This window comes from Microtus ochrogaster, unplaced genomic scaffold, assembly GCF_000317375.1.
Source record: "Microtus ochrogaster isolate Prairie Vole_2 unplaced genomic scaffold, MicOch1.0 UNK72, whole genome shotgun sequence".
Taxonomy (NCBI): Eukaryota; Metazoa; Chordata; class Mammalia; order Rodentia; family Cricetidae; genus Microtus; species Microtus ochrogaster.
Genome location: NW_004949170.1, coordinates 1,632,213 through 1,647,662, shown reverse-complemented (window position 1 = coordinate 1,647,662; position 15,450 = coordinate 1,632,213). Strand labels below are relative to the sequence as shown.

At 44.6% G+C, this 15,450-nt stretch overlaps 1 protein-coding gene across 1 annotated transcript in view; it reads left to right on the top strand.

Annotated features, from left to right (window-relative positions):
• Positions 1-15,450, top strand: part of Pcp4 (Purkinje cell protein 4) — a 59,833-nt gene that overhangs the window by 816 nt on the left and 43,567 nt on the right. The window lies entirely within an intron of this gene.

Here is a 15,450-nt window from a genome sequence, read left to right as displayed (position 1 = left end):
GAATGAGAGAGAGAGAGAGAGACAGACAGACAGACAGACAGACAGCTACCTCTGAGGCACCAGGGGGTGTTGGCAGGAGAGTTCATCTCAAACTAAAGATGCTTCTCCTATTCTGTGTATACAGAGTGTGTTATGCTGGGGCAAATTGGTGGCTTGCATATTTTTATTTCAAGAAGAGATTACAATCTCTCCCACATGAAGATTTGGGGTTATACAATGCTATCCTCTTTCAACTAGAAGCCCAGGCAAGTCCGTTTTCATTTCCCCTGGGATGATACTTAATTACTTTGAGAGATCTGTTATCTTCTCTGTATTTTATTTTTTAAAAAAAAATTGTTTGACAGATGGGTGATCTTTTTTTGGAAGTCTAGAGTAGAATTAACAACTTCAGAAATGAAATGCCTCCTCAAGGCTCTCCTCTCTTTGACGGGCAGGCGGCTTTGGATATAAACAACAGGAAGAAGGGCGGGCGAGGTGGTGCTGCACTGAGGTACAGGACGTGGGACAGAGCCAAGAGCTTGGGGGAGGGGGTGGATCTGGGATGGGAGATGGGAGTCTCCTGGCAACCCTGGGAACAGGAGCCACAAGGACAGCCATTGGTTGCCTCATGGTGAAGATGCTGAGTGCAGTGCCAAGCACTCCCACACGGATCCCCCTTCTGTGAATCTCTCAATACCCTGGGCAGTCTGTGACAGATGAGGAAACTGAGGCACAGAGAAATGCATTCACTGATTCGGGGCCACCAGCTAACAATCAGGAGATGCAGGACTAGCCTTGTCACACTGAAATAGTTGGTACCAGGTTCCTGGTGGAGTCCAAATGCACACAGGGGTCTCTGAACAGCTGGGGCAGGAAGGAGCAGAAGGAGGTGAGCATCCTGGGCAGTGAGGAGCAAGGCATTGGGGACAAGGTTTCTTTTCCCTTCTGTGTGGAGGAGGGGCTTTCTTCTGGGCTTCACTAAGACTTCAGAAGCACGAGGCTTAGGGGGACCTCACCTTGTTTGCAATAGGAAGGGATGGCTGTGCAGTCAGCATTCCCCATGCATAGCTCAACAGATTCTCACCAAGGAGGGGCCTAGAGAGCAGACTAGTCTTGCAGCAGGGGTGCCTTTTCTGTGCCCAGTTAGCAACCCTGGATAGTTCTCTTCCACTCTTCCTGCCAAGGTTCATGCCTAGGGGGGCCCGCCAGAGCCTCCTTGGGCACCCAACAGATCTCCTGACTGTGTAGCTCCCCAGGGAGGAGCTTGGTCCCAGAGGTCAACCCACAATTAGGTTCACAACCTCCTTTCTGCCAAACCTGTAATTAGGGCAGTCTCACAGACCCCACCCTGTCCCAGCTGTCCACGAAATAGTGTCACAGCCCAGTGTTCATTCCAAACTCTGCTCTGTGTCCCCAGCTTTCCCTGGCACCCATCTCGGCTTCTCATCCACACCACTGCTCCTGATCTCCCCACTGCTGGCCAGTCCCCTAGTCCCTGGCTGGTGGTGTTCTTTGGAAAAGAGGGATTTGTCCTTTGACTAAAGCAAATCTACTTTAAGATTTAATAAAGGGGTCAGGGAAGGATCAGGAAAGGGCACCGAGTTCCAAAGGTTTCCCTTAGTTGGATGAACTACACACAAGACTTATAGTATCAATAATTCCCAGGCAGGACTGGAGACACATGATCATACATGACTAGTTGTTGGCCAAAGCAGAAGCCTTGCTTTCCTTCTGCCCTAAGGCGTTTTGGGGCTGGTGCAGGTGTGTGTGTGTGTGTGTGTGTGTGTGTGTGTGTGTGTGAAGTCTCTTTCTGCAGCCCTCAGGGTTCATAGCAAGTGGAGAAACTCCAGAGATCTCTAGTTAATCCCTTGAGTCAACACAAACCTATATTGGACAGAAAAGACCCTGAAAGCCCAAAGCCTGCCTGGGGTCAGCTCTGTAGTACTGTGACTTTTGGCCTTAAAGGGGAAGGGACAATGGTAAACTGTTCCTGACACTGGCTTTAAAGGGGACAACTTAGCACAGTATGGTTTCCATGCCTCAGAACCATTATTTATTCATTTATTGCAGGGAAAACATCATGTGGTCAGAAGAACAGTTTAAGTGTAGCAAGGAACTCGCTCTGTTGTGTTTTGTTGATCTCATGGGAGACCTGCCCTTTCCTAAACAGAAACTGAAGAGGAGTGGATGGAGCGGGGGGGTGGGAACAGGGGAGACGGTTGGGATGGGGGACAGAGTGAAGAGGAGGGAGGGGAAATTGCAGCCTGGATGTAAAATAAAAATAAATAAATTCATTTTAAAAAGTAGAACAACAACAACAAAAAAGTATAGCAAAGAACTAAAGTCCAGATTTCGGACCTTGTGTGAGCGAGAATGGAGGTGTTTGGGGGTTTCTGATTTCCATCCCTGTTAAAGGGTGTCAGCTGTGCTTGGGGCAAGCCAGGGGATGAATTGGGTTCTAAATGTAGGCTTAAGTCTGGTAACCACATTTGAAATCTTCCCAGCAAGGCCTAAGGTTGAAAAGTACCATGTACAGGAAGAAAGAGCCTCCCGTTGCTAAAAAGGATTCCTGGGAGCAAGCATAGTGCCCTAGGTCCTCATCTGGGGGTTTGCTTTTAAGTGGCTTTTCAAAACAAGCCAAAAAAATTCATTTTGGAGAGCCCCGAGTGAGATTTTAATGGAGAATAAATTTAAAATATGACATGCCCTCTCACCCTGTTTGGAAACTGTTTGGGGGAGATAATTCCATTATATAACATATCAGACAACAGCTGATAGTTAGACATGAGCCCCAAGCCTCCCCAGCACTCTGTTCTAGCCTCTCTGGTCATTTTGGCTTAAGTGGGATGGGTTAGCCCAGGGCCAGAGCTGAGGATCTTTGGTTTATGTAGACACTGGCCATAGTGAAAAGGCCACGTCTGGTGAAGACGTGTTTGAGACAAGATCTACGACATCCAAGGGCATATGTGTATACACACACAAGTATCCCTAGCACTGAAACAGACCCATTGCCTCCTCCTGAAAACACTGATCCAGAAGGACAAAGAAAGCAGGACTGACTGTCCCCCTCCCCCTCCCCCCACCTGGACCCTCTGAGGCTCCCTGCACTGGGTTAGGAAGCACAGAAGATGCTTGGGCTTTACAATCAGAAGTAGATACAGGTTAAACATGTGCAACATTGGCTGGGGCTTAACACAGTATGCGCTCCCGGGAACTCACTGGAGAGAGGTTAGGAGACAGCAGGACCCAAGGTGTAGCCTAGGTTCTTAGGACTCTGCTGCCACAGTGAACTGGAGCCAATGCTCTGCATGGGTGGTGGGTTTGGGAAAGGACTGTGTGGCTTAGACCGGTGCTTACGCATGGATCCTGAGAGTTACAAACGTGGTGTTTTTAATAGAAGGCCAAATGGCAGTTTGAATTCTTATGTAATTCTAGCCTCATTTAGGGGCGCACATGAAGTATGGATATGGAAAGACCCAGTGAGATCCACTTAGTGAATTTTTTTTTCTGGTTTTTCTGTTTTTTTGTCTGTTTGTTTTTGTTTGTTTTGGTTTTTGTTTTTTTCGAGACAGGATTTCTCTGTAGCTTTGGAACCAGTCCTGGAACTAACTCTTGTAGAAAAGGCTGGCTTCGAACTCACAGAGATCCTCCTGCCTCTGCCTCCCAAGTGCTGGGATTAAAGGTGTATGCCACCACTACCCAGCTCCACTTAGTGAATCTTTATTATCATATTATTTGTACAAAGTAATGGATTTCATGATCTCATTTTCAAATGTGGACTTTGCTAATGTTAAACCACACAATGGTGGACATTATTCTCTCCTTCAAATGGGGATATTAAGTCCTGTCGGTTGATGGTTACAATGTAGCTTCCAAGGTTAAGCCCAAAGATGTGTTTCAGGGCTGGTGATCACGGTGGACTGTCATAAAATTTGTTTTCCCAAACTGCATCTCATTAACCAAGCTCAAGATTAAAACACCCAGTGTTTTCTCCTTTGAATGCTAAGAATGAATGAAGGCAGGATGCATGATTATTTTTTTACAGAGAGCAAAACTGAGTAAATGACTCACCATTGATTTTATTAACCGTGTGGTGGAGTTGGTGTGATCAGCATGAAAAGGAGAACCAGCTTGTGCCAGGCAAGTCTCTCGAGTCTATGAAGGACACAGTCCCTGCACCAGCATTTAGATGGCCATTTCTTCCCTCCGTGCTCCGAGAGGTCTCATTCCAGTGAACTCAAACAGAACCACCGGCTTCAGGCTCAAGGTTTCTCACTAATTTCTGCAAAATGTAAAGGCTGCAGGTGTATAGTTTGATAGTGCACTTGTCTTTTGGCTTCCTAAACCCAGCTTGAGCGAGCATGCTCATAAGGCCCTGCAGGTGCACTGTAGGGACTAGAGCATCCTTCCTGGCCTGTCAACCTGCTACCTACTGACGGAGAAAAGGCTGGGCTCTAGGGGCAGAGCCAGGTTTGTGTCTGCCAACTAAATGAATCAGTGGAATTCCAGTGTGGATTATCAGGGCTCTTTCTCCAGGCGTTCATGTTGTTGTAGGATGTGTTATCAGGGGACAGAGCCTGCATTTTGTTTTTTGCTCCCAATCTGAAACCCCCAGTGTGCTACTCAGATCTCTGTAAGTGGGAAGTGGGGGTGTGGCCATACACACAGAACTCATGCTTCCATAAAAGCAAAAACAAAAGGAGAGAAGATGGGGAAATCTCAAGAGGAAAAACACTGGGAATTTGGGAAATGCCAGGAAAAGTACGAGAGCTAAAGGAAGGGTCGGCTCAGACAAAATGAATCCCTGTTAGTCTCCTTCGAGACCGACTCACTTTGGAAGAGTTGTATGGAATCTAAACGAAAGGGACGTAGACAGACAGAGTCCAGGTCGGCAGAAATCGACTCTATTGTATCAAGACAAAATAGTTTGTCTGTGTGAGAATTCCGAGAAAGTCTAGGCAGATCTTTCATAGGAGGGCTTCTGGCATGGAGACAGACATGTAAATCACAGCATATTGTTAGAGGAAAAATATGTCTAAACAGACGGAAGACAGGTTGTAGATGTAAATATTTTAATCAACAGTTAAAATTAACTATCAATAATTATCAAATTGTTACAGCAGTGAAAAGAGATATTTTGATTAAAACATTTGATCGGTTTATTATTTTCTTCTTATTAATATTTTTGCATGTGTTCATGTGTGGGGTGCGTGTACTTGTGTGTGCACACGGTGGAGGCCAGAAGACAGTCTCTGGTGGTGTTCTTCAGCTGTCCACCTCTCTTTTGAGAATGGCTTGGACCTTAAAGGTTGGCTGTGCTGGCTGGCCAGTAAGCTCCAGGGATTCCACCTCCTAGTGCTGGGACCTGCAGGTACCCACTGCCATGCCTGGCTTTGTATGTGAGTACTTGGGATTTGCATTTGATTGGGTTCTCACGCTTGCTTTCAAAGTATTTTTTGACTGAATCGTCTCCCCAGCCCCACAATATACTACTTTAGGTCCCAAAAATGTTTGGATGTTTAAATATCTTAAACAGGACTGTATTAGTACATGGAAGGTGGCCAACCCAAATGTATTTTCTTGGTGTGCTCCAAGGTAGAGCTCTTTCTGCACCCACAGCCCTGTTATAGACCCCTACCCTGTTGGCCTCCACCTTGAATTTGGCTATGCGGTTTCCAGTCTCTAAGCTGAAGTGAGGGATGTAGCCACATTTCCCTTCAGTGGAGTAGAAACATGAGAAAGTGTGTGGAAGACAAACCAAATCAGCCTGCCTCACCCCGCGGTGGGCCAAACCAGCCTGCCTCACCCCGCGGTGGGCCAAACCCATCGATCTAACCCCCACTTCCAGGGCCGCTCTACATGACCAACTCAGCCGAGTCACGCACAGTGGGCATCCATCTGCCTGTTACTGTTTGTGCCTCACAGATAGCACTGCATTTTCTGCATCAGGATCTCATAGCGTGACTTGTCATTCGGTTTCTGAGAGGGAACGCACTTGCCCAGATTTATGGCTTTGCCGGCAGAGACATCGATCACCCACTAAACTCCTGTATTTCTTATTTTGCCCTTAACCTGCCACCTGCTAAATAAAACAGAGACGAATTAGAGTCATGGGGCATGAAAGCAAGCCTCCATGCACCACAGGACCCCTGCACGGAGCATCTGTTTGGGGATCAGGGTGGATTGTTCTTCCCACAAAAGGAAGTCATTTGCACAGGGCAAAGCAGTGAGAGCAGGTGCAGGGAAGTACCTCCTCCTACATAGTTTCTGCCCTCTTTTGTGGACAGTCTTGGTTACAAGAAGACTCAGATGTTAGACACACCTTCATCATGCAGCCACTGGTCTGTTCCCAACCATGCAGGAACTGGGCTGTAATATGGGCTGACTTGATTCTAAAATCCTGATTCTAAAATCCAAACCTGTTTTAGTGAGGTGTAACCAAAGAGTCATGTGACCTCAGAGCACCACACCTGTGTCTCGGCTAAAGGCTTAGCAAACTGACTAGCTACATTTTTTTTTTTTACATAATTGCTGGAAGTGAGAATGCATGTGAACATTTATCTAAATCAAATAAGAATAAAAATACAACAAGGAAATGTATCTTGCCCTTTCCTAAGATCTTTTTCAAAAGCTGATACACAAGTCTGTCATATGACCAGATTTCAATACGGAAAAATAAATTGGAGCTGGCACGTAGCTCAGTTAGTAGAGTGCTTGTCTAGTGTGCACCAAAAATGATGCAAACACATAAAGGGGACATGGTCGTGCATACCTATGCTGAACAACCCTGGGAAGACAGAGGAAGGCAGGAGGATCGCATGTTCAAGGACATCTTTGCTTACAAAGCCAGTTTGAGGCCAGCAAACAAAACATTAAAGAATTTTACCTATGCTTACATGGAAGTTTCCTACAAATATAATATTCTTATTAGGTAATAGTTTCATTTGAGAGCTGTTTTCTTGTGCATTGGAGACATGCAAATTGTACCTAGGTATTGGTGGAAGAAGGCAGAGTCAGAGAAGCCTTGTAGCCCCAACAGAGACAGATGCTGGATAGAACTTTACCTGGTAAGCCACAGCCACATGGCGATACACAGATTAATAGAAATGGGTTAACCAAAGATATAAGAGATAGCAAGCAATACGCATAAGTGATTGGCCAAACTGATTTAAATAATATAGTTTATGAGCGGTTATTTCGAGTCTGGGCAACTGGGAACAAGCAAGCAGCCTCCTACAACACCTACGTTTTTCTAATTCTAATTGTACACACAAAGACATTCCTGAGTCCAGGAACTGGTCAAACTCCAAGCCTCAGAGTGGCTGTGTTCAAGGCTGGCATCTGCACTGGTGAGGGGTGAGTGCCTGAAATATTGTAGCAGGCAGAGAAACCTGAGAACACCTGGGGCAGGTGCTTCCTTCAAAGACTCTGAGATCTTTCCACATTTCAGAGTTCTAGGCGGAACAGCATACCTGAGCTGTTCCAGCCATTGGTTTGTACCACTCTGTCCCTCTGTCTGAGGACCCCCCCCATCTGAGGACCCCTCCGTTGCCATCACCGGTCTTTCCCCTCCCACCTCTGGCTCTTCACTTAGCTGGCATTGCCCTAACAACGATGCTCTCATCACCACATCACTGTTGGGATTGCTCAGACCTTTTGCAGATACTGACGGGACAATAGAGTAATATCTCCCAAGGACCTTGGTTTGGTTAAACCCCATGATTGACAATTTGTGTACATGTATGTACACTCATTTTTGTTTCTTTTAAAATTATGCTTGTGTACTAATAGGGTTTAGCTGTGCCTATGGCATGGTTTTACCCTCCGTAGGGAGGTGCGTTAGTTAAAGACAGATGGTGCTGAGTCCTCTTCAAGGAGCGTGAGACACCTGACGTGGCATAGTAATGCTTTCAAGGCATACCATTAGGGAGGATATCAAGGACAGTTTCCAGCTATGAGAGTCCCATCATACCTCTATCAGTCCAGGTATGAGCTGTTTGTGAAACCCAATCTTTAATGGCTCTTACTATAAGCAGATACAAACATAAACCCTCAATTCTCTTCACTCAGCACAATCCTGACAGTGACTTGGCTTACAACCTCAGAGGTATTCAAACAGTGTCCTGTGTCAATGAAACCCCCAGAGTTGTGCTGTGTACATGTACAGCTGAACATGGTGGCCCTGCTCCTGCTGGCTTGGTGTCTGTTTAAGAACTATTGACACAGGGAAAGACTACAGCTATACATAGAAGTCAGATTTGAAGGAGATAGTCACATCATTCAAAGTGACCATTTTCAGTTTTCATTTGTTACCTGTCATCTACCTACCTACAATATCTACTATTCATCTATCTATGTAGCTACATATCTATCTATGCATCTATGTATCTATCATCTATTTATCTATCATCTATCTGTCTATCATCTATCTATTATCTATCAGTTATCTAAATCATCTATGTATTTATCTATCTGTCTGTCTATCTATGTATCTATCTATCTATCTATCTATCTTTTTTTCTCTTTTTTTTTTCTTTTTTTATTTATCTTCTTTTTTTTTTTATTTATCTATCTTTTTGTTTATCTATGTATTTATCTTTTTTTCTGTATCTTTTTTCATTTATCTATCTTTTTTTATCTCTCTTCTTTTATTCTTTTTTTTTTCTCTGTGTCTCTGTGTCTCTTCTCTCTCTCTTCTCTGTCTTTGTCTCTTCTCTCTCTCTTCTCTGTCTCTGTTTTTTATCTTTTTTTTATTTATCTATCTTTTTTTTTTTCTATGTTTTTTCCTTTCTTTCTTTCTTTCTTCCTTTCTTCTATCCATCCATCCATCAGTCTTCAGGGCAGCTCCTTTCAGTATCACTCAGGCTAGCCTCCTGGGGACAAATGACCCTCCTGCTGCAGCCTTTCAAGTACCTGGGACTTATGGGCACTTTTTACTGGCTTGAAAGCATTCATTTTTCGTTAGGGGACTGAGTGACCTGAAATTAATCTCGTTGAAAACCCCAGAGCTCTTGAGAAAAAAGCTGGTCTTGTTTTTTCTTCCACATTTCTCATCCTATTAAATTTCTCATTTTCTGTCATATTCTGGAAGCTCCCACTACCTTTTTATACCAGTCTCACTTCCACTTAAGTATCTGCAAGAAATAATTGGAAACAACATAGTCCTGGGTATTTTTTTTGTAGTCTCTAGCAAAAATAGCCCCATAGAAGTCTGAACGAAGACCCTCTCAGGTCTGTTCCTGGCTTCCCAGGTGGCTTTCCAGCATTTACTTTCTGTCCTGATTTCTTTTCCCCATGTCCCAATAATGTTTCTATGCCTATGGAATAGTTTGTGGAGATACTGTAGGCAAAGTTTACCACCCACGTCCATGCCTCTCTCGCCTCCCAGCACTCTGAATCAGAAAGAATGTTCTATGTCTCAAAGAATCATGGCCCTTGTCCTGATCAAAGCTGTTGCTTATGTCATCGACAACCACACACTTGATAAGTCACGCTGCTTCCTGTCCTCAACAAGGGTGACATTATAAGTGACTGTGTCTTCCACACCTTTTAATCCCAAGCACAGCCTTGAACTCCCACTGGTGGACAGCTGGTTTACCTGTCACATGCTGCTGAGGGTGTGGAAATACACAGTTCCGGCCTCTTAGAGTGTTAGTGGAAAGACAGAGCCACGGAAGATTGGTTCCACTATGGTTTCCACATGGAGTACAAGTGTCAGGGAAGTAGTAGAAGATTTTTCACTGTGCAGGGCTGTGAAGAAGAAGAAGAGAGACAAGGTTCAGTGAAGCCTACCGAAGGAGGGAGGACTAGGTTACCAATGAGGATCACAGTAACAGTGAGGGGATCTTAAAGTATTAGTATTTTAGAGTCAACTGAGAAGTTATCAATGGTCAGGATGAATGAATGGGTACACACCTATTGTCATGCTATACTTAATTTTGGGATCTCTGCCTTAGTGTCTTTTTCTGTTGCCATGATACAGAGCTCTAATAGAAGCAACTTAAGGGAGAAAGGGTTTATCTCCAGGTTCAGTCTACCATGATGGGGAAGTTACAGCAGCAGAAGCTCAAGGGAACTGGGATACCACATCCACCATAAAGACACAGAAAGGGAAGGAAGCTAAGAAGATTGTCTCCTTTTATGTAATCTGGTACTCCCAGCCTGGGGAATGATCCCTGTCCATGTTGGTCCAAGATGGGCTTTCCCACATATACTAACATAGTCAAATGACTTTCCATAAGCAACGCAGACTCTCTCCAAGAGATTCTAGATTTCTGTCAGGTTGAAACGAGCTATCACATGTCCCAGTGTCAAGAATGTGCTAAAATAGACAGAACACACTCCTATTTTTTACTAATCCTAGTGGGGCTCCGTTGATTTATTGCTTTAAAAAACATGAAGAGGGAAATTTTCCTTATGATAAATTAGAAATAGGTTACAAGGATGCAGTCAACAATCTATTTTTCTTGGAATTTTAACATTGCTCTATTTTGTAAAGTTTACACATTCTAATTGTGAGAAATCTTGTGAATTTAGACCCATCTGCAATTCATCTTCCAGGAGCGCTATTGCTGATTCATGATGGCATATGGCTGCGTTCTTTAAGCCTTAGGGCCCCAGGTGGCTTCTGACCGTCATTATTATTCTCTTCTTTTTAGACTTTGCCCTCGGATGGACTCGGCTTCTATTTATAACTCAGTTCCCACATCTGCATGAGCCCTCTGAAAATCTCTACTAATACAGGACTATCTCTCAAAAAGATTTTTTTCTGTCAATTTTCTCCACATTAGAAATGTAGGCTATTTTGCCTCTTCTTGAAGAATGTTTCTTAAAATAGTTGTAGCAATTTGTCAAACACCTCCACAAAATACCTCCTTCAAGTTCATAGCTGTTTCCCCCACCCCCGTTGGGATTTAATCTCTCCCGTTTCCCAAATTGACCTGTTTCATTCTAGGGGCCACCTTTTTATAAATTTCCGTGCTGAGTTCTTGCTGAAAGTCAGTTCTGGGAAAGACTCACGTGAGCATTTCCCTACAGTTGAATTCTGGATGAAGACTTTGAATTTTCACACACGCATGCATGCATGCATGTACACACATACACACACACACACACACACACACACACAAAGATGCAGCCTAAGATGACTCCAGAGCTGCGAGAAGTGGCCTCAGGGGACCCTGTTCTGGCTTTCTGAGTCCCTTTAGAATCGCAATGCAGAAGTGAGACACAGACTGTGGATGGAAGTGGCCAGCGGACCTACCAGAAAGGAGGGAGTTTAAAAACATCAATTGTTACGTCTATTCCTCCGCCTTATTTTCCCCCATGGCTCTTTTGAAGTGTTTTAGCTCAAGGTTGGGAGAGTTTGTGGGGAAAAAAAAGAATGCAACCTCCCCTGTTAAACATTCTTAAGAGTGTCAACATGTGACAACAGAAATTAGACCCAATCTGCGGTCCCTCTTAGGGTGTAGTCTGACACAGTTGCCTAAATCACTTTACCCCATGGACAGCCCTCGGTAAACATAGGATCCTTGGTAGCTTTTTGATGAAAACAAACAAGAAACAGAAAACAAAAGCACACACATGTGGAGGCTAGAAGACAACCTTGGGCGCCATCCTTAGGAATGCTGTTCACTTCCTTTGAGGCAGGGTCTCTCACTGAACTGAAACCCGCCAGTTAGGCTAGGCTGGGTGACTAGCGAGCTCTAGTGTCCTGCTTGGTCCACCTTCCTACCACAGGGATTATAAACACACCATCATAGATGGTTTCTTCACATGGGTTCCATGCACTTATGCTGGCATGCAAGCATTTTCCCAACTAAGCCATCTTCCTAGCCTTTGCCTGTCCTCTAATCTGTCTTAATGTTTAAGTATTGAATGATGATAGCTAATATAGGACAAAATATTCTCCTTTCTTCCAAAAGGATACAACCTTAGCCTTCTAACATTTTGTGAAGTTATTTTCATGTAAGTGGGGGGAATAAATCTAGCAATTTCTTGAATACCAAAAAAGAAAGTCTCCTGCTTCAGAAGCTTGGTATAACCTTCTGAAAGAAGCAAATTTAGCACCATACAGTGCTAAACAAACATCTGTTTTCAGCAAGAGAGCAGGAGGCTTTGGCTCCGGAGAAGTTAAAAAGTTCCCAACCATGTGACCCATAGGTCAGGAGTCACCAAGGGCTTTTCCCATCCTTAGAACCTTATTTTCACAGGCGCACGGCACAGGCCTGTGAATCTGGCACTACACTGACTCTGCCCACAGAGGCTTTCACCATTAAGTTTGAAGATTAAGCTCATGAAATATGCTTAGCTCATCTTGTTTCCCAAGATGTCCCAGATACCACCCCTTGTAGAACTGTGTGTGACATCATCAGTTTCTGTGCAGTTGCTTTGTTCTTCAAACAAGGAGGGGCATAGATGACCCAAGTCTGCACACAGATGGACTGAGTTATCTATGCCACAAGTGGTAGAAGGCACCTCCCAGTGAGGTCCTTCATCTTCTAAGTCAAGGCTTTCCCCTGTAAGAAGGCAACATTAAGGGTCAAGCGCTGGATTTCTGTGCTGGTTTGTTCAAATTCCACCATCCTACTCGATAGTAACAACCTTGGGGGTACTTCTAAACCTCTTTCCACCTCAGACTTTTTATCTGTCAACCTGGACCTCGGTGTTGTGCCTACCATGGGGCTGTTTTCCTAGTAGTGCCAAGCTGATGTGTAGTGTTATTTAATTTGTATTTTAATAAATATTGCTTGCCTGAAGATAAGAGAGTAAAACAGCCCCACAGGTCATACAATACAAGACAGTGGTAACACACACCTTTAATCCCAGTCACTACACCAGTTTGCCATAGAAACTGGCATGCCTTTAATCCCAGTCCTAGGGAGGATTGCAAGATGCGAGGAGACACCTCTCAGTCTCATTCTGAGATTCCTGGAGGCCGGATCGCCATTTTTGGACTGAGGTAGAGGTAAGAACCAGTGGCTAGCTGTTTTGCCTTTGTGTTCTTCAGGTTGAACCCCAATGTCTGTCTCTGAGTTTTTACTAATTGTGCTTCATTTAGCATGAAATGTCGCTACATTGATGCTCTTGCAAAGGGAAACTTAGTCATTTGCATTTGAAGAAAGAGGCTTAAGTTGATAGAAGAAATGGAAACGTGTTTGCCAGACTTGAGGTATCACCCATTCACTCTGCCTTACTGTGGTATTCTCCTGGGTAGCAATGGATTCAGCTTGTGTCTTTTCTTTCTTCATTTTTCTTCTTGTTCGCTTGAAGAAGCTGAGCATAGCAGGTGGTTCTTACTGGCCCAGCCACAAGAGGGTTGATATAGCCAGATGTGGATCTGTAGCAACCTGGGTAGGTGGGCACTCAGGGACTTGTGGAGAAAGATTCTCCCAGTTGTGCGATTTCATTCTGAAATTACAATGGCTGATTTTGGTTCTCAACTTGATGACATTTAGAATCACTTTGGAAACAGAACTCTGGACACATCTGGGAAGGAACTTCTGGGTTCACTAAGGTAGAAAGTCTGTCAATGTTGGTGACACCCTCCCATGGCCTGGGGTCCCTGCATAAAATGGAGAAAGTGAACTCATCTGCTTCTTTTTGTTTGTACGTTTTTATTTGTTTTTCAAAATAAGGTTTCTGGTATAGCCCTGGCTATCCTAGAACTCACTTTGTAGACCAGGCTGGCCTCGAATTCACAGAGACCCATGTGCCTCTGCTTCCCTAGTGCTGGGATTAAAGGCATGTACCACTACTGCCTGGTCATTTTCTGCTTCTTGACTGTGGCTGCAGTGTGACCAACTGCCTCACACCCCTGCAACCATGCCTCTGCCACGGTGATGGAATGTCCCTCACACCGTGAGCCTTGAGCCCTCAAATTGTAAGCCAAAAGAAACCCTTCCTTTTGACTATTGCTTTTGTCAGGTTAGCAACAGGAGAGAGAACTAAGACAGTGGTCTCCAGTTACTCTTTGCCCTTGAGTACACCCATCCCAGCATGGTACAGGGCATATCTATGATGCGACACATGATGGAAGAAGGGAATGGTCTTGTTATTGTTGACAGCAGTAAAAAGATGTCTCTCTTGGACTGGAGAGATGGCTCAGTGGTTAAGAGCACTGCCTGCTCTTCCAAAGGTCTTGAGTTCAATTCCCAGTAACCACATGGTAGTTCACAACCACCTGTAATGAGATCTGGTGCCCTCTTCTGGCCTGCAGGCATTCAGGCAGGCAGACCACTATATACATAATAAATAAATCATTTTTTTTAAAAAGAGATCTCTCTCTCTCTCTCTGTGGCCAGTTTCTGAAATCCCAGTTGACTCCGTGTGCAATTTTCTGCACCTCTGGCCTTAGGAATGCAGGCAACCTGAAGGAAATCGCACTTTACAGAAGAGGCAGGCAGTCTTTGTGCTTGTCTTAATTGCCTTACAGCATGGCTTTCATTCAGTCCTTGAAAACTGGCTCTGCCTGTTGAGTTTTCTCCTCTTTTGATCTTCACAAGGTAAGGGTCCTCCAATGAGCAACTGTGGGTGAGCCTTGTTGCTGTGGCTGCCTGTGTCTTTGCCTTGACAGCTGCTCACCCTCTTTCTTACTGCTGCCCTATGTCTGGTCATCCACTACTTCTCGGAGCAGGGAGAGAAGCGAATCTCTTCTGTCTGTCTGCTCTGTGGGTGTCAGGTGCCTTCTGCATGTTCTGTGACAAGACATTCGTAAGCTTTCGGATATCTGTGTCTCTGCTTTGTCAAGCATAGCATCTGTGGCAAGTGCGTAGATGGTCTTTACCCCAGTGGCCTTCATCACGAGGGTAATCTAAGGAAGTGGCTCAAATGCAGGCTGTCAATGGGGAAGGTGGGTGGGAGGAATAGGGTGTCTTTGGATAAAAAAGTGTGATATTACACAAACTTGGGAGAGTCAAGAGTGGCTCTCCGTAATTCATGTGGCCTTCATCCAACCTCAGACTTGAAGCGATTGAGTCCAATATACACAGATGATGTGACATTAAATTCTCCCAGTTTTCCACCTTCAACTGTGTTCTGGCCATCAGCACATCTCCCTCCTGCGTGGTCCCTTTCTAGAAAAAAATATACTATCTGCAAATTGTACCAAAATCAAAAGGCATATCTGTGGCAGAATCAGGGGTCCAGGAAACCTTCACTGGGACCAACAACTGCATGGCTGACCCAGGGAGAAGCTGCAGGTTAGAAATAGTGCTCTTTCTCTGGATTCTCATAGTACCCATAGGGACGTGCTGATTTCATGCATTTTAGTTCTCCTTGGAGAGGTTGACTAGATAAAGCAGCCACGATGCTGAGGCACACGCGTAGCGTCCTTCAGCCATGCGTGAGATGGATGCGTGATGGATGGTCACTCTTAACCTTTCCATGGTTGAGTCAAGTATAGCCTTTTCTGCTACTATAAACATATACCACTCTGTGCATGATGGAAGAGAAACAGTCCCACTTCTTTAA